Source organism: Arachis hypogaea, chromosome 19, assembly GCF_003086295.3.
Source record: "Arachis hypogaea cultivar Tifrunner chromosome 19, arahy.Tifrunner.gnm2.J5K5, whole genome shotgun sequence".
NCBI classification, from domain to species: domain Eukaryota; kingdom Viridiplantae; phylum Streptophyta; class Magnoliopsida; order Fabales; family Fabaceae; genus Arachis; species Arachis hypogaea.
The window spans coordinates 47,403,145-47,427,442 of NC_092054.1; the positions used below are offsets into that span (position 1 = coordinate 47,403,145).

At 40.0% G+C, this 24,298-nt stretch overlaps 1 non-coding gene across 1 annotated transcript; it reads left to right on the forward strand.

Moving 5' to 3' along the window:
- The first annotated feature begins 15,868 nt into the window (after positions 1 to 15,868).
- On the forward strand, positions 15,869 to 15,976 carry LOC112781329 (small nucleolar RNA R71). Its single transcript, XR_003192112.1, has one exon. It is a non-coding gene; the product is annotated as a small nucleolar RNA R71 (small nucleolar RNA).
- Positions 15,977 to 24,298: the final 8,322 nt, after the last annotated feature.

Consider the following 24,298-nt stretch of genomic DNA (forward strand, 5'->3'; position numbering starts at 1 on the left):
ATTGATTTATTGAGGAGGGTAGAATCTTGCTAAGAATTTGTTCACCACATCTTCCCAAGTTGTCAAGCTCTCCCTTGGGAAGTATTCCAACCACTTGGCTGCCTTGTCCCTGAGTGAGAAGGGAAATAAGAGCAGTCTATAGGCGTCAGGATGAACACCATTAGACTTCACTGTGTCACATATTCTCAGAAAGGTGGTTAAATGTTGATTGGGGTCTTCTTGAACACTTCCTCCAAACGAACAGTTGTTCTGAACAAGGGTGATGAGCTGTGGTTTAAGTTCAAAGTTGTTGGCATGGATTGTTGGCTTTTGGATGCTACTTCCACAATTTCCTGGGTTTGGATTAATGTAAGAGCCCAAAACTCTTCTATCCTCCCCAGCATGATTTGCTCCACCTCCTCTGCCATGGTTGTGAGTCTCTTCTTCATGATGATTTTCCATGTTTTCTTCCATGTTAGGTTCAATGTATTCCTCAAAATGTTCCTCCTCTTCTTCAGCACCAATTACACGTTTTTCTTTTGCTTCCCTACTTAGTCTAAGGAAGGTTCTCTCAGGTTCAGAATCAAAGGAAGTCGAAGCCCCGCTTCTTCTCCCTGTCATACAACCAACAAGTGCAAGCAAAGAAAATAGGTGCAGACAGTATTTGTGTCAGAATTACTGTTAGTTATGGGTGGTGCAATATATCAAACAGTTAGTGGGTTAGCAAACAGAATTGAAAATAACAAAGAAAAATAAACGGGTAGAGGCAGAAGGGAAGAAGTTTAACTAAAACAAAAAGTAAATCACTCAAACAGAAAAATGAAATTCACAAAATAAAAATGCTCAATCTAGTGATCTTCCAATGTAATCATTGTTGATGCACAATCAATCCCCGACAACGGCGCCATAAACTTGATGCACGGAATCCTTGTCTCTCAACAAATCTCCCTTCGGCAAGTGTACCGAAGTTGTCGTCAAGTAAAAACTCACAATAGAGTGAGGTCGAATCCCACAGGGATTGATTGATCAAGCAACTTTAATTAGAAGAATGTTCTAGTTGAGAGAATCCAGAATTTGGGTTGAGAGTTGCAGAAATTAAAATGGCGGGAATGTAAATAACAGAAAAGTAAATGCTAGAATTAAAGGACTGGAAGTAAATGACTGAAAATAAATTGCAGAATTGTAAATGGGAATGGGGGATTTGCTCATAAAAGTAAATGACAGAAATTAAAGAGAATGGGTAAGATCAGAGATGGGGAGTTCATTGGGCTTAGGAGATGTTGCAATTCTCCGGATCAAGTTCATTTTCATCTCTTCCTCAATCAATGCACTCATTGATCTTTTTGGCAATCTTAAGTGATTGAATTACAACTTTTTGCAATTCAATCTCTCAATTCTTGATCAATAGCCAATTCCTTGGTCAATTGCTCATGAGAAGAGATGAAGTATGGTCACTGATTATACCACATGCATTTCCCAAACCAAGTATTGAGAGGGTTATAGTCACATACCCATCCAAACCCAATTTGGTCCAGCATGAGAAAGCATTTCTAGCTTGATCTCTTCATTCCTCTTTCAAGGTTCAAAAGAGATCCAAGTTTGAATAGCTTCTCTTCCAAGATAACTACTCAATGGGATGAAGATCGAAAGCTTTCAAGTAAAATCAAGAGGAAAGATAGAAGAAGAATAATGAAAATTAGTATTGATCCATCAAATTACAACAGAGCTCCCTAACCCAATGAAAGGGGTTTAATTGTTCATAGCTCTTGAAAATGAAAACAAAGATGGAGAATACATCATAAAACTAGAAATTGCAAAGAAAGTAAAATACAGAGAGTAGTTCCCTTTTTCCCAGCCTCCAGAACTGTTTTACAATTCAAAGCTACTCCTATATATACTACTCTTCTCAGCTTCTAGTTTACTCTTCAAGTCTTGGGCCTTTGGATCTTGAGTTTGAAGCAGTTCTTTTCTTCATTTGGGCTTGGCTTTACTTGCAGAGAGAAAGTGCTAAGTGGGCAGAGACTTCAGCTCAGGACGTTAGGGGTGTTAATATTTAGTGAGAATATAAGTTCGAGAATGTTAGTGACACTTAACATTGTCACTAACGTTCCAATGCACCCCTTTGCCTTACGTTAAAACCCACGTTAACTAGGTTAATGTGGCTTTTAACGTTGCCTTGTTAATCCTTCGAGAATGTTAGTGACACTCAACATTGTCACTAACGTTCCAGTGTGCCCCTTCTTGTTTCACGTTAAAGCCCACGTTAACTAGGTTAACGTGGATTCTAACGTGGTCCTTGCCAACCTTCGAGAACGTTAGTGACACTCAACATTGTCACTAACGTTCCAATGTGCCCCTGGGTCTCACGTTAGAGTCCACGTTAACTAGGTTAACGTGGCCTCTAACGTGGCCATCTTTAGCCATCCCAACGTTAGTGACAATGTTGAGTGTCACTAACGTTGGCTCATCCTTCATTCCTCATCGTTAGCTTCCACGTTAACCAAGTTAACGTGGAGGTTAACGTGACTCTTGGGGGTTATGTGGTTGCTTCAACGTTAGTGACAATGTTGAGTGTCACTAACGTCGTCGACAACCCTTCATCCTTTACGTTAGTTCCCACGTTAACCAAGTTAACGTGGGAGTTAACGTGGTACTTTGCACCATAGGCCAACGTTAGTGACAATGTTGAGTGTCACTAACGTTGGCTTCTCTTCCCCCCTTAACGTTAGAGGCCACGTTAACTAGGTTAACGTGGCTTCTAACGTGGCCACTTATGAGTAATTGCCAACGTTAGTGACAATGTTAAGTGTCACTAACGTTGGCTCAACTTCTCTTCTCCACGTTAGAGTTCACGTTAACTTAGTTAACGTGACTCTCTAACGTGGGCATTGATGGCTTTTTGAGAATGTTATTGGCAATCACTTTTCTCATTAATCTTGCAAGTTACCTCCCCTTTTCTTGCTTCCTTTTTGGTCCTGAAATCAAGCAATAAAGTGCATCAAAGCTCTAGTCCAAGTCATGAGTAATGCAACATAATATTTGTCACTAAACTTATGCAAAATCCTCATGAAATTATGTAAAATGCATAATGTATGCTTGAATCAAGGCATAAGTGAATATTTATCCAAAACTAGCTTATTTCCTAAAGAAATGTATGAAACTATCCTAAAAACAGTAAAGAAAATGTCAGTGAAACTGGCCAAGATGTCCTGGCATCAATGGGGCATTGGGAATGAAAGCAAGAGCAAGAAATGTAAATAGCAAGGAATTGAAACAAGCATGCAAGGAATTTAAGGAAAGGCAATTAAAAGACTCTTGGTAAGAAGTGGGTAATCTAGGTTTTCTATCCTAGTTGTGGACCACAAACATGGCAATTGTGTGGAATCAATCCAAATTAGTCAATCCTCCTTGAGAATTAGTCAAAAGAGTGTAATTGATCTCAATCCATAAGTCCTAATCAACTCACCAATTACTTAGTGAATGACTAGCGTCAATGGAAACCAAAGTAATTAACTATTCTCACACAATGCGGAATGGACACCGACAACTCAATTCCACCCAAATACCCAATTTCTCAACCAAGAGTGTGAAAACTAAACATGCAAGAAATTAAACATCAAAGCAATTAAATGCAAGGAAAGGAAATGGTAAGAAGGTAACTTAGCATGCAAGAAATTAAATGAAAGCAAGTAAAAGTCAAAGCAATAAAATTCAAAGCAATAAAACTTCAAAAGCAAGAAACCTCTTGGCAAGTAATTCAGGACTAAAGCAATATGATTATTATGAAGAGTTAATCCTACTTAGTCAACCTTACATCGAAGATAAGTGAAATAGACATAGTTGATTCCAATCCCTAAGTCCTATGTCAATACTAAGGGGTCACATAAAGTCAAGGGAGACCAAATCAACTAACTCACTCTACTATATCAAACAAGAATGGACATCAATAACTCAAGGATCACCAAAGTCATCAATTTCAAGCCAAGAGTGAGAAAAATCTATGTAAAAACTAAGCCAAGTATTTTATCAAACACTTGATGTGCATAAAAATAAACTAATATTAAAATACATTAAAATAAACTCTAAAGCTACCAAAACAAGAAAATAACCATAACAACCAAGGAAAGCAATAAATGAACATAAAACATAAATTGCATTAATTGAAAGTAAAATTAATATAGAGTGTTCATAACATAAAAATGACAAAATAAAGGAAATAACAAGAGAAATGAAGAAGAACAAGATGCAATAACAATAAATGGCAAGGAAAAGTAAATAGAAACAAGAATTAAAAGTAGAAATTACAAGAATTTAAACTAAATAACCCTAATTCTAGAGAGAGGGGGGAGCTTCTCTCTCTAGAAACTAAGAGAAAGCATCATAAAAACTAAACCTAATTGTCCCCCCCTCTCTTCATTCCTCTTCACTTTGGCCTCAAATAGCTTCAGAAATGGGTTGGATTTGGTACTGAAGGCCCAGAATTCGCCCCCAGCGATTTGCAATTAATGAGCTGACGTAACTCGGGTCACGCGTACGCGTGAGTCATGCGTACGTGTCGCTCGCAAATCCTCGTTGTGCGTGCACACGCAGGGGTGCTGGAACTTCCAAACTCCATTTCTTCATGGTTTCTTCTCTTTTGCATGCTCTTTTACTCAATTCTTCAACCCATACTTGTCTTGGAAACCTGAAATCACCTAACAAATACATCAAGGTACCAAATGGGATTAAAGTGAATTAAAATTGACTAAATTAAGCACAAAAGAGCATGTTTTCACTTTCAAGCACAATTTAGGAAGAAATCTCAAAAGCATGCTATTTAGATGAACAAATATGGGTTTATGTGATGAAATCCACTCAAATCAAACCAAAATAGATCATAAAATATGGAATCATCAGCGTTCAATGCCCTGAATGGAGCAGGAAGCTGGCGTTAAACGCCAGCTATGGAGCATGAGCTGGGAGTTCAACGCTCATAAGGGGGCAGAGAATTTGAATTCCCTAGCCTTTCAGGACCAGTAGGTCCCACAACATCTTCACCTAACCCACCTTCTTTTCTCTTCTTTTCATACTTTCCCACACACACTTCCCTATAAACCCTCAACCAATCACATCCACACCTCTTCCTCAAAAACATCACAACTCCCACCAAGCACCACCCACTAAAATTCAAACTTCCCACCCATACACCCCACTCATTCGAAACCCTAACCTCAACCTCCCTATAAATACCACCCTCATACCACTTATCCCACACACTACTCATACAACTTTAGCCCTCACTTGGCCGAATTGCTCTTCTCCCTTCATCTCCATCTTTTTTCTTCTTCTTCTACTCCATTCTTCTCTTTTGGTTATTTTTTGCTCGAGGACGAGCAAAGCTTTTAAGTTTGGTGTTGGAAAAGCCTTGCTTTTTGCTTTTCATTCCCACTTATGGTACCCAAGGTCGGAGAATCCTCTAGAAAGAGGAAAGGAAAGGTTGTAGCCACCACCTCCGAATCTTGGGAGATGGAGAGATTCATCACCAAAGCCCACCAAGACCACTTCTATGAAGTAGTGGCAAAGAAAAGGGTGATCCCTAAGGTCCCTTTTAAGCTCAAGAATAATGAGTATCTGGAGATCTGACATGAAATCTGGAGAAGAGGTTGGGAAGTGCTAACCAATCCTATCCAAGAGATTGGGATTTTATTGGTGCAAGAGTTCTATGCTAATGCATGGGTCACGAAAAACCATGACACTAGTGTGAACTCTAATCCTAAAAATTAGAGCACCATGGCCTGAGGGAGAATCTTAGACTTCAGTCCAGAAAGTATGAGGTTGGCGTTCAACTTTCCTTTGATGCGAGGAGACCCACATCTTTACACAAGAAGAGTCAATTTTGATCAAAGGCTGGATCAAGTGCTCTCAGACATCTGTGTGGAAGGAGCACAGTGGAAAAGGGATTCCCAAGGCAAAAGGCTTGACCTCAAGCCTGTCCAACTAAGAAGGCTTGACCTCAAGCCCATAGCTAGAGGATGGTTGGAATTCATCCAACGCTCTATCATCTCTACTAGCAACTGGTCTGAGGTGACCATAGACCGAGCCATCATGATCCATTGCATCATGCTCAGAGAGGAGGTGAAAGTACATGAGGTGATACCTCAAGAGTTGTACAAAGTGGCAGACAAGCCCTCCACCCAAGCAAGGTTAGCTTTCCCTCATCTTATCTATCACCTATGCAATTCAGCTGGGATTGTCATAGAAGGTGACACTCCAATTGAGGAAGACAAGCCCATCACTAAAAGAAGGATGAAGCATACCAGAGAGCCGGCACATGAACCACAATATGAGCATATGGAGCCACCTCAACATAAGATCCCCGAGACACCTCAAGGGATGTATTTTCCTCCTCAATGCTATTGGGATCAATGGCATACTTCTATGGGAGAATTAAGCTCTAACATGAATTAGCTGAGAATGGAGCATCAAGAGCATTCCACCATCCTCAATGAAATTAGAAAAGATCAAAGAGCTATGAGGGAAGCACAACAAAGACAAGGGCATGACATTGAAGACATTAGGTGCTCTATTGGATTCTCTGGAGGAAGTGGTAGTCGCCGTCACAAAGGTGACCCCGTTCCATCACCCCTTTCTTTTATGTTATTTTTCTATTTTCCATTATGTTTTGTTGTCTGTTCTCGTGTTCTTATTACATGATCATTTCTATCTATGTCTTAAAGTTATAAAATGTTCCATATATCTATCACCTTACTTAAAAGAAAATCTTATTTGAAAAAGAAAAATTAAGATGCATGAATTTTGAGTTTATCTTAAGAATAGTTCAAGTATATTGATGTGGTGGCATTGCTTTTGTTTTCTGAATGTATGAATGAACAGTGCATATTTGAAATTGGAAATAAGAATGTTGGCTCTTAAAAGAATGATGAAAAAGGAGAATTATTATTAGTAATATGAAAGATCCAAAATTTGATTCTTGAAACAAGAAAAAGCAGCAAAAAGCAATAAAAGAAAAAATTATATGCGAAAAAAATGCGGAAAAAAAATATAGCATAAAAAGAAAAAAGCTAATAGCTCTTAAAACTAAAAGGCAAGAGCAAAAAGCCAATAACCCTTTAAACCAAAAGGCAAGGGTAAAATGATCCAAGAATTTGAGCATCAATCGTTAGGAGGGCCTAAAAGAAACAAAATCTTGGCCTAAGCACTCCAAAGGAACAGTGTCCCTAACTATATGCTTGTGGTGTGAAGGTGTCAAGTAAAAAGCTTGATACTGAGCAGTTAAAGTCGTGATCCAAAGCAAAAAGAATGTGCTTAAGAACTCTAGACACCTCTATTTGGGGATTCTAGTAAAGCTGAATCACAATCCGAAAGGGTTCACCCAGTTAAGGGTCTGTGGTATTTATGTATCCGGTGGTAATACTGGAAAACAAAGTGTTTAGGGCCACGGCCAAGACTCTAAAAATTGTGTTCAAGAATTAAAGAGAACTAAACTAGGAGAGTCAATAATATCATTTGGATTCTAAGTTCCTAAGGATGCCAACACTTCTGAGCTTCAATGGATAGTGAGATGCCAAAACTATTCAGAAGCAAAAAGTTACTAAGTCCCGCTCATCTAATTGAAACTGAGCTTCATTGAAAACTCTGAAATTTATCATATCTTACTCTTCTTTTTATCCTACTTTGTTTCTAGTTACTTGGGGACAAGCAACAATTTAAGTTTGGTGTTGTGATGAGCGGATATTTCATACGCTTTTTTACATCATTTTCATATAGTTTTTAGCATGCTTTATTCAAGTTTTATTATGTTTTCATGGGTTTTAGTGTAAAATTCATATTTTTACATTCTACTATGAGTTGTTGTGTTTTATGGTGATTTCAAGTATTTTCTGGCTAAAATCTGAGAGTTTTAACAAAGTCTGATTCAGAGGCAAGGAAAGCATAGCAGATGCTGTCAGGATCTGACCTCCGTGAATTCAAGCAAGCATTTCTGGAGCTACAGATATCCAAATGGAGTGTTCTCAACGGCTATGGAAAGCTAACATCCAGGGCTTTCCAAAACTTAATAATAGTTTATACTTTATTTCGGAAATGAAGGCCCAAAACTGGCATTCAACACCAGCCACCAGCCCCATTCCTGGCGTCCAGCGACCACAAAGGAGCAACTGGAGTTCAACGCTTAAAGGGGAGTCCAAAGGGGGCATTCAATGCCCAAGCAGCCTACTAGCACATGGAGACACCCTTAGCTCAGCCCAAACACTCACCAGGTGGGCCCTGGAAGTGGATTTTCGCATTACAAGCTTAAGCCTATCGTATTTCTGTAATCTTTAGTCATTAGATTAGTATATATAGACAAGATTTCACCCTTGTTGAGGACTTTTGCCCACTTTCATGTTAACCATTGTATTTTTCTATCAGCATGAGTCACTAAACCTCCTAGGTTAAGGTTAGGAGCTCTGCTGAGTTTTATGGATTAATAAAAGTACTACTGTTCTATTTCAATTCGTGTTTGATTCTCTCCTAAGATGTATCTTCGTTCTTCAACCTTATGAATGAGTTGAACCGTCACAAGTTATCTCTATTCTACATGGGTTCAGCGAGCGTCTTTCATCGGATATCAATCAACCACTAGCATGAGGATACGTCTCTTAGACGGCTAATCCACGACTTCGTTGGGGACTTCTCGAGACATCAGTTCAGCCAAGGTATGGGGAGATTAGGGTCTTTGTGGTAAAGACTAGAATCAGGGCGCAGCATTCTCTGATTCGGAAGATTTGACCTTGTCTGTAGCGTTTTGAGTAGGATCACCAAGGGAATAAACTGCAGGAGCTTCACCCTCATTCAAACTGGATGCGCACTAAACCTGGCGTTCATCCTAGAGGAAGATTGGCAGCTTCTCAATCGGGGTCGATCACATATAGCCTGCTATAGAAGAAATCATTCACAGTTAGGGTAGACAGTAAAAAAGGATTGATCCAGAAGAACAAAGAATCTCCAAAGTCTTAACCACTGAATTCACAACCATTGAGTAACGTTATCTTTATTTTACTTTTATGCGTTTAAACAACTACACAACTTTTCTATCCGCCTGACAAAGATTTACAAGATAACCACTGTTTGATCCAAGTCGACAATCCTCGTGGGATCGACCCTGACTCACCTCAGGTATTACTTGGACGACTGGTGCGCAGAAATTATGATTACACTTTGATTATGTAAACTTCATTGCTCTTTCTTTCCCTGGCAATGGCGCCAAAAACATGATGCCAATACCATGGTTCACAACTTCGCACAACTAACTAGCAAGTGCACTGGGTCGTCCAAGTAATACCTTACGTGAGTAAGGGTTGAATCCCACGGAGATTGTTGGTATGAAGCAAGCTATGGTCACCTTGTAAATCTCAGTCAGGCAGATATAAAATAGTAATGGGGTTTTTGAAAATAATACTAAAATAAGGATAGAAATACTTATGTAATTCATTGGTTAGAATTTCAGATAAGCGTGTAGAGATGCTTTCGCTCCTCTGAACCTTTGCTTTCCTGCTATCTTCATCCAATCAGTCTTACTCCTTTCCATGGCTGGCTTTATGTAATGCATCACCATTGTCAATGGCTACTTTCAGTCTTCTCTCGGGAAAATGATCCAAATGCCCTGTCACGGCACGGCTAATCGTCTGGAGGCATCACCCTTGTCAATGGTTACATCCTATCCTCTCAGTGAAAATGGTCAACGTACCCTGTCACGGCAAGGCTATTCATCTGTCGGTTCTCGATCATACTGGAATAGGATTTACTATCCTTTTGCGTCTGTCACTACGCCCAGCACTCGCGAGTTTGAAGCTCGTCACAGTCATTCAATCCCAGAATCCTACTCGAAGTACCACGGACAATGTTTAGACTTTCCGGATTCTCATGAATGCCGCCATCAATCTAGCTTATGCCACGAAGATCCCAATATCTCGGACTCGGTCCCCTATATTGGTAATCTAAGAGATACTCGTTCAATCGAAGGTAGAACGGGAGTGGTTGTCAGGCACGCGTTCATAGGGAATGATGATGATTGTCACGTTCATCACATTCAGGTTGAAGTGCGAATGAATATCTTAGAAGTGGAATAAGATGAATTGAATAGAAAACAGTAGTACTTTGCATTAATCTTTGAGGAACAGCAGAGCTCCACACCTTAATCTATGGAGTGTAGAAACTCTACCGTTGAAAATACATAAGTGAAAGGTCCAGGCATGGCCGAGAGGCCAGCCCCCAAAACGAGATCACAGGATCAAAATACAATCCAGGATGTCAAATACAATAGTAAAATGTCCTATTTATAATAAACTAGCTACTAGGGTTTACAGAAGTAAGTAATTGATGCATAAATCCACTTCTGGGGCCCACTTGGTGTGTGCTTGGGCTGAGCTTGAGTGTTGTACGTGTAGAGGTCCTTCTTGGAGTTGAACGCCAGCTTTTGTGCCAGTTTGGGCGTTGAACTCCACTTTGCAGCTTGTTTCTGGCGCTGGACGCCAGAATTGGGCAGAGAGCTGGCGTTGAACGCCAGTTTGCGTCGTCTAAACTTGGGCAAAGTATGGACTATTATATATTGCTGGAATGCCCTGGATGTATACTTTCCAATGAAATTGAAAGCACGCCATTTCGAGTGCAGGGAGGTTAGAATCCAACAGCATCAGTAGTCCTTCTTCAACCTCTGAATCTGATTTTTGCTCAAGTCCCTCAATTTCAGCCAGAAAATACCTGAAATCACAGAAAAACACACAAACTCATAGTAAAGTCCAGAAATGTGAATTTAACATAAAAACTAATGAAAATATCCCTAAAAGTAACTAGATCCTACTAAAAACATACTAAAAATAATGCCAAAAAGCGTATAAATTATCCGCTCATCACAACACCAAACTTAAATTGTTGCTTGTCCCCAAGCAACTGAAAATCAAATAGGATAAAAAGAAGAGAATATACTATAAATTCCAAACTATCAATGAAACATGGCTCCAATCAGATGAGCGGGACTTGTAGCTTTTTGCCTCTTGAATAGTTTTGGCATCTCACTTTATCCATTGAGGTTCAGAATGATTGGCATCTATAGGAACTCAGAGTTTAGATAGTGTTATTGACTCTCCTAGTTCAGTATGATGATTCTTGAACACAACTATTTTATGAGTCTTGGCCGTGGCCCTAAGCACTTTGTTTTCCAGTATTACCACCGGATACATAAATGCCACAGACACATAATTGGGTGAACCTTTTCAGATTGTGACTCAGCTTTGCTAAAGTCCTCAATTAGAGGTGTCCAGGGTTCTTAAGCACACTCTTTTTTTGCTTTGGACCTTGACTTTAACCGCTCAGTCTCAAGTTTTCACTTGACACCTACACGCCACAAGCACATGGTTAGGGACAGCTTGGTTTAGCCGCTTAGGCCAGGATTTTATTCCTTTAGGCCCTCCTATCCACTGATGCTCAAAGCCTTGGGATCCTTTTTATTTACCCTTGCCTTTTGGTTTTAAGGGTTATTGGCTTTTTGCTCTTGCCTCTTGGTTTTAAGAGCTTTTGGCTTTTTTTGCTTGCTTTTTCTTTTTCTTTCTATTATTATTATTTTTTTTTCTGCAAGCTTTGTTCTTTGCTGCTTTTTCTTGCTTCAAGAATCATTTTTATGATTTTTCAGATTATCAAATAACATGTCTCCTTGTCATCATTCTTTCAAGAGCCAACATATTTAACATTCTTAAACAACAACTTCAAAAGACATATGCACTATTCAACCATACATTCAGAAAACAAGAAGCATTGTCACCACATCAATATAATTAAGCTAAGTTCAAGGATAAATTCGAAACTCATGTACTTCTTGTTCTTTTGAATTAAAACATTTTTCATTTAAGAGAGGTGATGGATTCATAGGACATTCATAACTTTAAGACATAGTTACTAACTACTAATGATCATGTAATGAAGACACAAACATAGATAAGCACATAACATAGAAAACGAAAAACAGAAATTAATAAGAACAAGGAATGAATCTACCTTAGTGATGGTGGCGTTTCCTTCTTGAGGAACCAATGATGTCCTTGAGCTCTTCTATGTCTCTTCCTTGTCTTTGTTACTCCTCTCTCATTGCTTTTTGATCTTCTCTTATTTCATAAAGGATGATGGAGTGCTCTTGATGTTCCACCCTTAATTGTCCCATGTTAGAGCTTAGTTCTCCTAGGGAGGTGTTGATTTGGTCCCAATAGTTTTGTGGAGGAAAATGCATTTGAGGCATCTCCGGAATCTCATGGTGATGAGCTTCATGCGCCTCTTGAGCTCCATAAATGGGCTCTCTTGCTTGCTCCATCTTTTTCTTAGTGATGGGCTTCTCTTCCTTAATGGGAATGTCTCCTTCTATGAAAGCTCCAGTTGAGTAACATAGATGGCAAATAAGATGAGGAAATACTAGCCTTGCCATGGGGGATGACTTTTCGGCTATTTTGTAGAGTTCATTAGAGATGACTTCATGAACTTCTATTTCCTCTCCAATCATGATGCTATGAATCATGATGGCCCGATCCACAGTAACTTCAGATCGGTTGCTAGTGGGGATGATGGAGCATTGGATGAATTCCAACCATCCTCTAGCCACAGGCTTGAGGTCCAATCTTCTTAGTTGAACCGGCTTGCCTTTGGAGTCAATCTTCCATTGAGCTCCTTCCACACATATGTCCATAAGGACGTGGTCCAACCTTTGATCAAAGTTGACTCTTCTTGTGTAGGGGCGTGCGTTCTCTTCCATGTTTGGCAAGTTGAACGCCAACCTCACATTCTCCAGACTAAAATCTAAGTATTTTCCCCGAACCATTGTAACATAGTTCTTTGGATCCGGGTTCTTACTTTGATCATGGTTCTTGGTGATCCATGCATTGGCATAGAACTCTTGAACCATTAGGATGCCGACTTGTTGGATGGGATTTGTTAGAACTTCCCAACCTCTTCTTTGAATTTCATGTCGGATCTCCGGATACTCATTTCTTTTGAGTTTGAAAGGGACCTCGGGGATCACCTTCTTCTTGGCCACAACATCATAGAAGTGGTCTTGATGGGCTTTGGAGATGAACCTTTCCATCTCCCATGACTCGGAGCTGAAAGCTTTTGTCTTCCCTTTTCCTTTTCTAGAGGATTCTCCGGTCTTAGGTGCCATCAATGGTAATGGAAAAACAAAAAGCTTATGCTTTTACCACACCAAACTTAGAAATTTGCTTGCCCTCGAGCAATAGAAGAAAGAAGAGATGAAGAAGAAGAAGAAATGGAGGAGAGGGAGAAGGGATTGTGTTTCGGCCAAGAAGAGAAGAGAGGGTTGTGTTGTGTGAAAATGAGGAAGAATGGAGGGTTATATATAGGGATGGGAGGTGGGTGAAGGTTCGGCCATTTAGGGTGGGTTTGGGTGGGAAATTGATTTTGAATTTTGAAGGTAGGTGGAGTTTATGAGGTAGGTTTATGGGAAAGAGTGGATGGATGTAAGTGGTGAGGAGGTGATGGGGAAGAGAGATTGAGGTGATTGGTGAAGGGTTTTGGGGAAGAGTGTTTATGGGATTTTGTGAAAGAGGGGTGAGAAGAAGTGAGTGGAGGTAGGTGGGGATCTTGTGGGGTCCACAGATCCTGAGGTGATCCTGTGGGGTCCACAGATCCTGAGATGATCCTGTGGGGTCCACAGATCCTGAGGTGTTCAAGGATTTACAACCTTGCACCAAATTAGGCATGTAAAATGCCCTTGCACACAACTCTGGGCGTTCAGCGCCAGGTTGGTGCCCATTTTGGGCGTTCAACGCCCATTTGTTGCCCATTTATGGCGTTGAACGCCAGAACCATGCTTGTTCTGGGCGTTCAGTGCCAGCTCCTCTCCAGGGTGCAATTCTGGCGTTCAGCGCCCAGATGATGCCTATTTTGGGCGTTCAGCGCCCAGATACTGCCCATTTTGGGCGTTCAGCGCCAGAACCATGCTCTGTTCTGGCGTTGAACGCCAGGCAGATGCTTCCTCTAGGGTGTGATTTTTCTTCTGCTGTTTTTGATCCCGTTTTCAATTTTTATATTTATTTTGTGACTCCACATGATCATGAACCTATAAAGACATATAACTAAGAAAAATATAGTTAGATAAAAATTGGGTTGCCTCCCAACAAGCACTTATTTAATGTCAATAGCTTAACAGTGGGCTCTCATGGAGCCTCACAGATGTGCAGAGCTTTGTTGAGACCTCCCAACACCAAACTTAGAGTTTGGATATGGGGGTTTGACACCAAACTTAGAGTTTGGTTGTGGCCTCCCAACACCAAACTTATAGTTTGATTGTGGGGGCTTTGGTTGACTCTGCTTTGAGAGAAGCTTTTTATGCTTCCTCTCCATGGATGCAGAGAGAGATCCTTGAGTTGTAAACACAAGGTTGTCCTCATTCAATTGAAGGATCAATTCTCCTCTGTCCACATCAATCACAGCTCTTGCTGTGGCTAGGAAAGGTCTTCCTAGGATGATGGATTCATCCTCTTCCTTTCCAGTGTCCAGGACTATGAAATCAGCAGGGATGTAAAGGCCTTCAACCTTTACTAACACGTCCTCTACTTGTCCATAATCCTGTTTTCTTGAATTATCTGCCATCTCTAATGAGATTTTAGCAGCTTGTACCCCATAGATTCCCAGTTTCTCTATTACAGAGAGGGGCATGAGGTTTATTCCTGAACCAAGGTCACACAGAGCTTTAAAGATCATGGTGCCTATGGTACAAGGTATTACGAACTTTCCAGGATCCTGTTTCTTCTGAGGCAATGTCAGTTGATCCAGATCACTTAGTTCATTGGTGAACAAGGGAGGTTCATCTTCCCAAGTTTCAATACCAAATAATTTGGCATTCAGCTTCATGATTGCACCAAGGAACTTGGCAGCTTACTCTTCAGTAACATCCTCATTCTCTTCAGAAGAGGAATACTCATCAGAGCTCATGAATGGCATAAGGAGGTTCAATGGAATCTCTATGGTCTCTCAATGAGCCTCAGATTCCTTTGGTTCCTCAGAGGGAAGCTTCTTATTGGTCACTGGACGTCCCAGGAGGTCTTCCTCCTTGGGATTCACGTCCTCTCCTTCCCTTACAGATTCGGCCATGGTGCTTATGTCAATGGCCTTGCACTCTCCTTTTGGGTTCTCTTCTGTATTGCTTGGGAGAGTACTAGGAGGGATTTCAGTGATCCTCTTACTCAGCTGGCCCACTTGTGCTTCCAAATTTCTAATGGAAGACCTTGTTTCATTCATGAAACTTACAGTGGCCTTGGACAGATCAGAGACTAAGTTTGCCAAATTAGAGGTATTTTGTTCAGAATTCTCTGTCTGTTGCTGAGTGGATGATGGAAAAGGCTTGTTATTGCTAAACCTGTTTCTTCTACCATTATTAAAGCCTTGTTGAGGCCTTTGATCCTTCCATGAGAGATTTGGATGATTTCTCCATGATGGATTATAGGTGTTTCCATAAGGTTCACCCATGTAATTTACCTCTGCTATTGCAGGGTTTTTAGGATCATAAGCTTCTTCTTCAGAAGATGCCTCTTGGTACTGTTGGATGCAGCTTGCATTTCATTCAGACTCTGAGAAATCATATTGACTTGCTGAGTCAATATTTTGTTCTGATCCAATATGGCATTCAGAGTATCAACTTCAAGAACTCCCTTCTTCATAGGCGTCCCATTACTCACAGGATTCCTCTCAGAAGTGTACATGAACTGGTTAGTAGCAACCATGTCAATAAGTTCTTGAGCTTCTGCAGGCGTTTTCTTTAGGTGAATGGATCCACCTGCAGAAGTGTCCAATGACATCTTTGATAGCTCAGATAAACATCATAGAATATATCCAGGATGGTCCATTCTGAAAGCATGTCAGAAGGACACTTTTTGGTCAACTGTTTGTATCTTTCCCAAGCTTCATAGAGGAATTCACCTTCCTTCTGTCTGAAGGTCTGAACATCCACTCTAAGCTTGCTCAGCTTTTGAGGAGGAAAGAACTTGGCTAAGAAAGTCGTGACCAGCTTATCCCAAGAGTTCAGGCTATCTCTGGGTTGAGAATCCAACCACACTCTAGCTCTGTCTCTTACAGCAAAAGGGAAAAGCATGAGCCTGTAGACTTCAGGATCTACTCCATTAGTCTTAACAGTATCACAGATCTGCAAGAATTCAGTTAAGAACTGAAAAGGATCTTCAGATGGAAGTCCATCAAAACTTGCAGTTCTGCTGCATCAGAGAAACTAGCTGAGGTTTCAGCTCAAAGTTGTTTGCTCCAATGGCAGGAATGGAGATGCTTCTTCCATGTAAATTGGAATTAGGTGCAGTAAAGTCACCAAGCATTCTCCTTGCATTATTGTTGTTGGGTTCGGCTGCCATCTCCTTTACTTGTTCAAAATTTTCAATAAGGTTGTCTCTGGATTGTTGTAATTTAGCTTCTCTTAGTTTCCTCTTCAGAGTCCTTTCAGGTTCTGGATCAGCTTCAACAAGAATGCCTTTTTCTCTGTCCCTGCTCATAAGAAAGAGAAGAGAAAAAGAAAAGAAGAGGAATCCTCTATGTCACAGTAAAGAGGTTCCTTATTGTTAGTAGAAGAAGAAAAGGAATAAGGGTGAAGAAGAATGAAGAATCCAAACACAAGGGAAAGGATAAGAGCAGTGATGTGTGATGAAGAGAAGTGTTAGTAGATGAATAAATAAATAGAATAAGATGAGAGAGGGAGAGGATTTTCGAAAATAATTTTTGAAAAAGAGTTAGTGATTTTTGAAAATAGTTTTTGAAAAAGGTTAGTAATTTTCGAAAATTAAAATTAAAAATTAAAATAATTAATTAATTAAAAAGAGATTTTGAAAAAGAGAGGAGATATTTTCGAAAATTAGAGAGAGAGAGTTAGTTAGGTGGTTTTGAAAATGATAGAAAACAAACAAAAAGTTAATTAGTTAGTTGAAACAAATTTTGAAAAGATAAGAAGTTAGGAAGTTAGAAAAGATATTTTGAAATCAAATTTTTGAAAAAGATAAGATAAGAAGATATTTTTGAAAAGATATGATTGAAATTAGTTTTGAAAAAGATTTTATTTTTAAAATCACAATTAATGACTTGATTCATAAGAAATCACAAGATATGATTCTAGAACTTAAAGTTTGACTCTTTCTTAACAAGTAAGTAACAAACTTGAAATTTTTGAATCAAAACATTAATTGATGATGTTATTTTCGAAAATTTGATATAAAAATAAGAAAAAGATTTTTGAAAAAGATTTTTGGAATTTTCGAAAATAACTAGGAAATTTGAAAAAGATTTGATTTTTGAAAAAGATTTTGAAAAAGATGAGATTTTTAAATTGAAAATTTGATTTGACTCATAAAAACAACTAGATTTTAAAAAATTTTGAAAAAGTCAAATCCAATTTTCGAAATTTTAAGAGAGAAAAAGGGAAAGGTATTTTTTTTATTTTTGAATTTTTAATGATGAGAGAGAAAAACAAGAAAAATGATGCAATGCATGAAATTTTTAGATTAAAACAATGAATGCATGCAAGAACGCTATGAATGTCAAGATGAACACCAAGAACACTATGAAGATCATGATGAACATCAAGAACACATTTTTGAAAAAAAAAATTTTTAATGCAAAGAAAACATGCAAGACACCAAACTTAGAATTCTTTAATACTTAGACAATAAGAATCCAAGAATGCATATGAAAAACAAGAAAAGACACAAACCATGCAAATGCAGAGATCAAACAAGAAGACTTACCAAGAAAAACTTGAAGATCATGAAGAACACTATGAATGCATGAAAATTTTCGAAAAAAAATGCAAGATGAGTATGCAATTGACACCAAACTTATAACATGACTCAAGACTCAAACAAGAAACACAAAAATTATTTTTGATTTTTATGATTTTATGATTTTTTTGTATTTTTTTTTTCGAAAATTATTGGAAAAACAAAAATAAGGATTTCAAAATCTTTAATATGAATTCCAGGAATCTGGCGCTCTTTAGTCTAAAGCTCCAATCAAAGGGTCAGACATGGCTTAATAGCCAGTCAAGCTTTAGAATGGATTTACATCTATTGAGGTGATTAGTTGAAGACCAATCCCAAAGGAGTTTGGGTATGGCTTTTCAGCCAGATAGGATTCAACATGTTACCATGAAATTCTAGAATTCATTCTTGAAAGTTTTGAAGCCATAGAATAATTTATTTTTGAAAATATTTTTATTTTAAAAAAAATTTTTTTCTTTCGAAAACAGATGAGAAAATTTTTGAAAGATTTTTGAAAAGTTTTTGAAAATAAAAAAGAAAATTACCTAATCTAAGCAACAAGATGAACCGTCAGTTGTCCAAACTCGAACAATCCCCGGCAACGGCGCCAAAAACTTGGTGTGCAGAAATTGTGATTACACTTTGATTATGTAAACTTCATTGCTCTTTCTTTCCCTGGCAATGGCGCCAAAAACATGATGCCAATACCATGGTTCACAACTTCGCACAACTAACCAGCAAGTGCACTGGGTCGTCCAAGTAATACCTTACGTGAGTAAGGGTCGAATCCCACGGAGATTGTTGGTATGAAGCAAGCTATGGTCACCTTGTAAATCTCAGTCAGGAAGATATAAAATAGTAATGGGGTTTTCGAAAATAATACTAAAATAAGGATAGAAATACTTATGTAATTCATTGGTTAGAATTTCAGATAAGCGTGTAGAGATGCTTTCGCTCCTCTGAACCTTTGCTTTCCTGCTATCTTCATCCAATCAGTCTTACTCCTTTCCATGGCTGGCTTTATGTAATGCATCACCATTGTTAATGGCTACTTTCGGTCTTCTCTCGAGAAAATGATCCAAATGCCCTGTCACGGCACAGCTAATCGTCTGGAGGCATCACCCTTGTCAATGGTTACATCCTATCCTCTCAGTGAAAATGGTCAACGCACCCTATCACGGCACGGCTATTCATCTGTCGGTTCTCGATCATACTGGAATAGGATTTACTATCCTTTTGCGTCTGTCACTACGCCCAGCACTCGCGAGTTTGAAGCTCGTCACAGTCATTCAATCCCAGAATCCTACTCGGAATACCACGGACAAGGTTTAGACTTTCCGGATTCTCATGAATGCCGCCATCAATCTAGCTTATGCCACGAAGATCCCAATATCTCAGACTCGGTCCCCTGTATTGGTAATCTAAGAGATATTCGTTCAATCGAAGGTAGAACGGGAGTGGTTGTCAGGCACGCGTTTATAGGAAATGATGATGATTTTCACGTTCATCACATTCAGGTTGAAGTGCGAATGAATATCTTAGAAGTGGAATAAGATGAATTGAATAGAAAGCAGTAGTACTTTGCATTAATCTTTGAGGAACAGCAGAGCTCCACACCTTAATCTATGGAGTGTAGAAACTCTACCGTTGAAAATACATTAGTGAAAGGTCCAGGCATGGCCGAGAGGCCAGCCCCCAAAACGAGATCACAGGATCAAAATACAATCCAGGATGTCAAATACAATAGTAAAATGTCCTATTTATAATAAACTAGCTACTAGGGTTTACAGAAGTAAGTAATTGATGCATAAATCCACTTCCGGGGCCCACTTGGTGTGTGCTTGGGCTGAGCTTGAGTGTTGTACTTGTAGAGGTCCTTCTTGGAGTTGAACGCCAGCTTTTGTGCCAGTTTTGGCGTTGAACTCCACTTTGCAGCTTGTTTCTGGCGCTAGACGCCAGAATTGGGCAGAGAGCTGGCGTTGAACGCCAGTTTGCGTCATCTAAACTTGGGCAAAGTATGGATTATTATATATTTCTGGAATGCCCTGGATGTCTACTTTCCAATGCAATTGGAAGCACGCCATTTCAATTTCTGTAGCTCTAGAAAATCCATTTTGAGTGCAGGGAGGTCAGAGTCCAACAGCATCAGCAGTCCTTCTTCAACCTCTGAATCTGATTTTTGCTCAAGTCCCTAAATTTTAGCCAGAAAATACTTGAAATCATAGAAAAACACACAAACTCATAGTAAAGTCCAGAAATTTGAATTTAACATAAAAACTAATGAAAATATCCCTAAAAGTAACTAGATCCTACTAAAAACATACTAAAAACAATGCCAAAAAGCGTATAAATTATCCGCTCATCAACGACCCAGTGCACTTGCTGGTTCAGTCGTGCAGAGTGTGGGAATTCGCGCACCACCTGGCCTTTCGCAAAATGGGGACTTGACCTACTCGGACCATTCTCACCAGGATCAGGCCAAGTCAAGTACCTTATAGTAGGGGTTGACTACTTCACTAAGTAGATTGAAGCAGAACCTTTAGCCACTATCACTGCTCAAAGAAGCTGAAAATTCCTATACAAGAATATGGTCACACGGTTTGGAAGTCCCCCACGCTATCACCATGGACAACGGAACCCAATTTACCGATTCGAGTGTCAAGAACTTGATGGCCAACCTAAAAGTCAGGCACCAGTTCACCTTAGTAGAATACCCCTAAGCCAACGGACAAGCCGAAATAGCAAACAAAGTCATATTGGCTGGGTTAAAATGCCGATTACAAGATACAAAGGGAGCTTGGGCAGACAAACTCCCCCAAGTACTACGGGCATACCGGACCACCCCACATTTTACAACAGAAAAATCACCATTTTGACTTGCTTACGGAATGAACACAATGATTCCTATAGAAGCAGATGAAAGGTCGCCTAGGGTCTTATTCTATAAGGAAGAACTCAACCCATAGGCCCAAAGAGAAGAGCTCGATCTGCTCCCAGAAGTCTGAGAAATAGCTCGGATTAGAAAGGCAACCTTAAAGCGTCAAAAGGCTTTGAGATACAACCAAAAGGTGATCAAGAGAAGCTTTACCACTAACGACCTCATCTTGCTCCAAAATGACATCGGGACGCAGAAGTTGGGTGAAGGAAAGCTAGGGTTATTACAAGGTTTCCTACCTCTAAGGGCAGGAGCGTCCGAGGTCTTGGCACGCCTGTAATCTGATAAGATATTACAGTTAGAAAGGCTTGAACCAAGGTGCACTCCTTTTTCCAATAATGAGGGTTTTTTAATGAGGCACCAGGACAAGACTCAGGGGCACTTAAGCCCTTAGCAACTGTCTCTATAAAGAAATGGTACACTTTAATAAAATTTCTTTGCATTCATATCTCTCTAAAAGTTTCCTATTTCAAATGCATTAACTTCTGCTCGACAAACCGTGAAAGTCATTGCCCCGACCTTAAATTGGTCGGCAAGTCAAAGCGATGAGGTCCAAATTAATGTAAGAAGTTAAACAAGTGACTTTTATAAGGCGACCTTTAAACAGGTCGGATAAAAAACAAGTCACAAAAGTAACTTGATAAGGGCCCGATCCCCCAAAGCGTACCCAAGGATGAAAGAAAACTAAGATGTGTACACAAATTATACCAACCCACCTCCGAGCAAGGAGGAGCAACTGAATCAAATAAGAAGGGACTGACTATGAGTCGAACCCACAAAAGGGACTTCAGCAAATTAGAAGAGGCACCACAACAATAAACATTAATGCAAGTGCAAAACACTACTAAAAAAGTTGCTGAGAAAAACAAAAAACAAAGTAAGTATTCAAAAGCCATGAGCTCGCAAAACAAATCCTAAACATCGCCTAAAAGTTGTTTGAAATAACTAAAGGAAAGATAAATTCTCTAAAAGAGCCATAAGCTATTACAAAATAAAAGTGTCCATAAGACCCATAGGTCGGGTCACATCAGAAAACAACCTAAACAAGTTACAAAGGTCACAAGGGGTTGAGGTTCTCGCCTGACACAGCATCCTTAACTGGGGGCGAAGAAGGAATCACAAAAACTGGGACAGCATCAATAATCTCGGGAGAAGCACCCACTATGAAAACCTCAAGACCACCATCATCTCAGGTCTCATGAGCTAAAGAAGTCGGGGCAGGCTGGGCTTTAGGGTCGGGCACTGGAATGTCATCCTCATCAAGAGCAGGAACGATCCTCCCCTCGACCACGATATTATCCATACTAAACAAGGCAAGGTTAGAGTAAGGATATAGAACACGGACTTGATCTTTCAGATTCTCATACATCTCGGTCATCTCCTTAACCACGTGACCCTGAAGCTCAGCGAAGTCATCATAGGCTAATTGGAGTTTCTCCTTCGTGTCAAATAGTTCTGCATAAGTACGAGAATAGCTCTCTTCAACCCTCTTCATCATCTCCTTTGTCAATTTTGATGCCGCCTCTGCCTTGGTACCCCAGGCCCTAGCCTTCTCCAAATCCAACTCCAACTTAGCGTTTTTCTCCTCCAATTCGGCTTTTAGACCATTCAACCTCTCCACATCTTCCCGGGAAGCATCCAGAAATGCCCCGGTAGCGCTAACGGGAGACTTCTTGAACTCCTTGGCAATGGTCGTACTTAGACCAGCCATCCGGATGCAATTCCGGGCCATGTATTGAAGATGGTTGAGGATGGACACATTGTCAGTGGACGCAAAGCTATAGGGCAAGATGTGCTCCTCACTCCAGCTAAAATCATCAAAGTCTTTATCATTGATACTTGCCACCTTAGTAGTCTTCTGTTTTTAGGAGTCGACCCCGAAGTGGAAGGAGATGAAGGCGCGTCCGAGCTCACCAGAGGTGGATCGAGAGGAACCAGGCAGACATTAGGAGTGGGAATAATCTTTCTCTTACCCTGAGATCTTGAACTCGTGTTCTTTGAAGGAAGTCGGGAAGAGCCCTCACCAACTCCCTTGATCTGGAGATTTTGAGTGGCGACAGTCTTCTTGGTGTTGCGCAGGAAATTCATCGAAGTAGATCCCAAAGCCATCTCTGAGAAAAAGCGAGAAAACATAAAATGTCACTAAATGCACATACATAACAAGAAGGAAAAGACACAAAGACAAGAGGTTGGAAACTACCTAACTCGGACCGGAGAAGGCTGGGATCCCCAAAAATTTCTTCGTGTCCAAGTGAGGAGCTCGACCCCAGTGCACTTCCAAAACACCAACAAAAGCCTTCTCCACCTCAGCTAAATTTTCTAAAGTATACTTAACCACCACTAGGCTCTCTTGCCACCAGAGGGGAAAGGAGGGCTCATCACTCTCGTCCAAAAAGAAAGAATAGACATCATCTACAGCTCAGACCTTAAAGTAGTAGTTTTTGAAGTCGAACAAAGACTCATCGAAAATTGAAAATACTTTCCTACCCTGGGCAGCCCGAAAAAAAATCGAAGAAACACAAATGCTGTTTGGAGGCAACCTTTTAGCTAGTTGGATGTTTTTTTATAGAAATGCTATTTTTTATCAGTCCTCGGGAATTACCTACAGTATTTGATGCAGTGGCGCCTTTTGGAGGCAACACAAATATAAACAAACACAGCTCCCAAAAGAAGTATAAAAACCCCAAAAAAGAAGCCTCTGTTACTGGTGCACGAAATTGTGATTCACACTTTTTACAACTCGTACCACTAACCAGCAAGTGCACTGGGTCGTCCAAGTAATACCTTACGTGAGTAAGGGTCCCACGGAGATTGTTGGCTTGAAACAATCTATGGTTACCTTGTAAATCTTAGTCAGGAGATTAATTATGATTATCAGTTTGAATTGCGGAAAATAAAAGAGCATGAAATAAATACTTGTTTTGCAGTAATGGAGAATATGTTGGAGTTTTGGAGATGCTTTGTCTTCTGAATCTCTGCTTTCTCCCTGTCTTCTTCTTCACGCACGCAAGGTTTCTTCTATGGAAAGCTGTGTGTTGGTGGATCACCGTTGTCAATGGCTACCATCCGTCCTCTCAGTGAAAATGGTCCAGGTGCGCTGTCACCGCACGGCTAATCATCTGTCGGTTCTCACTCATGCTGGAATAGGATCCATTGATCCTTTTGCGTCTGTCACTACGCCCAACCCTTGTGAGTTTGAAGCTCGTCACAGTCATTCAATCCCTGAATCCTACTCGGAATACCACAGACAAGGTTTAGACTTTCCAGATTCTCAAGAGTGCTGCCAATGGATTCTAGCTTATACCACGAAGATTCTGATTAAGGAATCCAAGAGATACTCATTCAATCGAAGGTAGAATGAGAGTGGTTGTCTGGCACGCGTTCATAGGTTGAGAATGGTGATGAGTGTCACGGATCATCACATTCATCATATTGAAGTGCGAATGAACATCTTAGATAGAAACAAGCGTGTTTGAATAGAAAACAGAAATAATTGCATTAATTCATCGAGACACAGCAGAGCTCCTCACCCCCAACAATGGAGTTTAGAGACTCATGCCATCAAAGAGTACAAAGTTCAGATCTAAAAATGTCA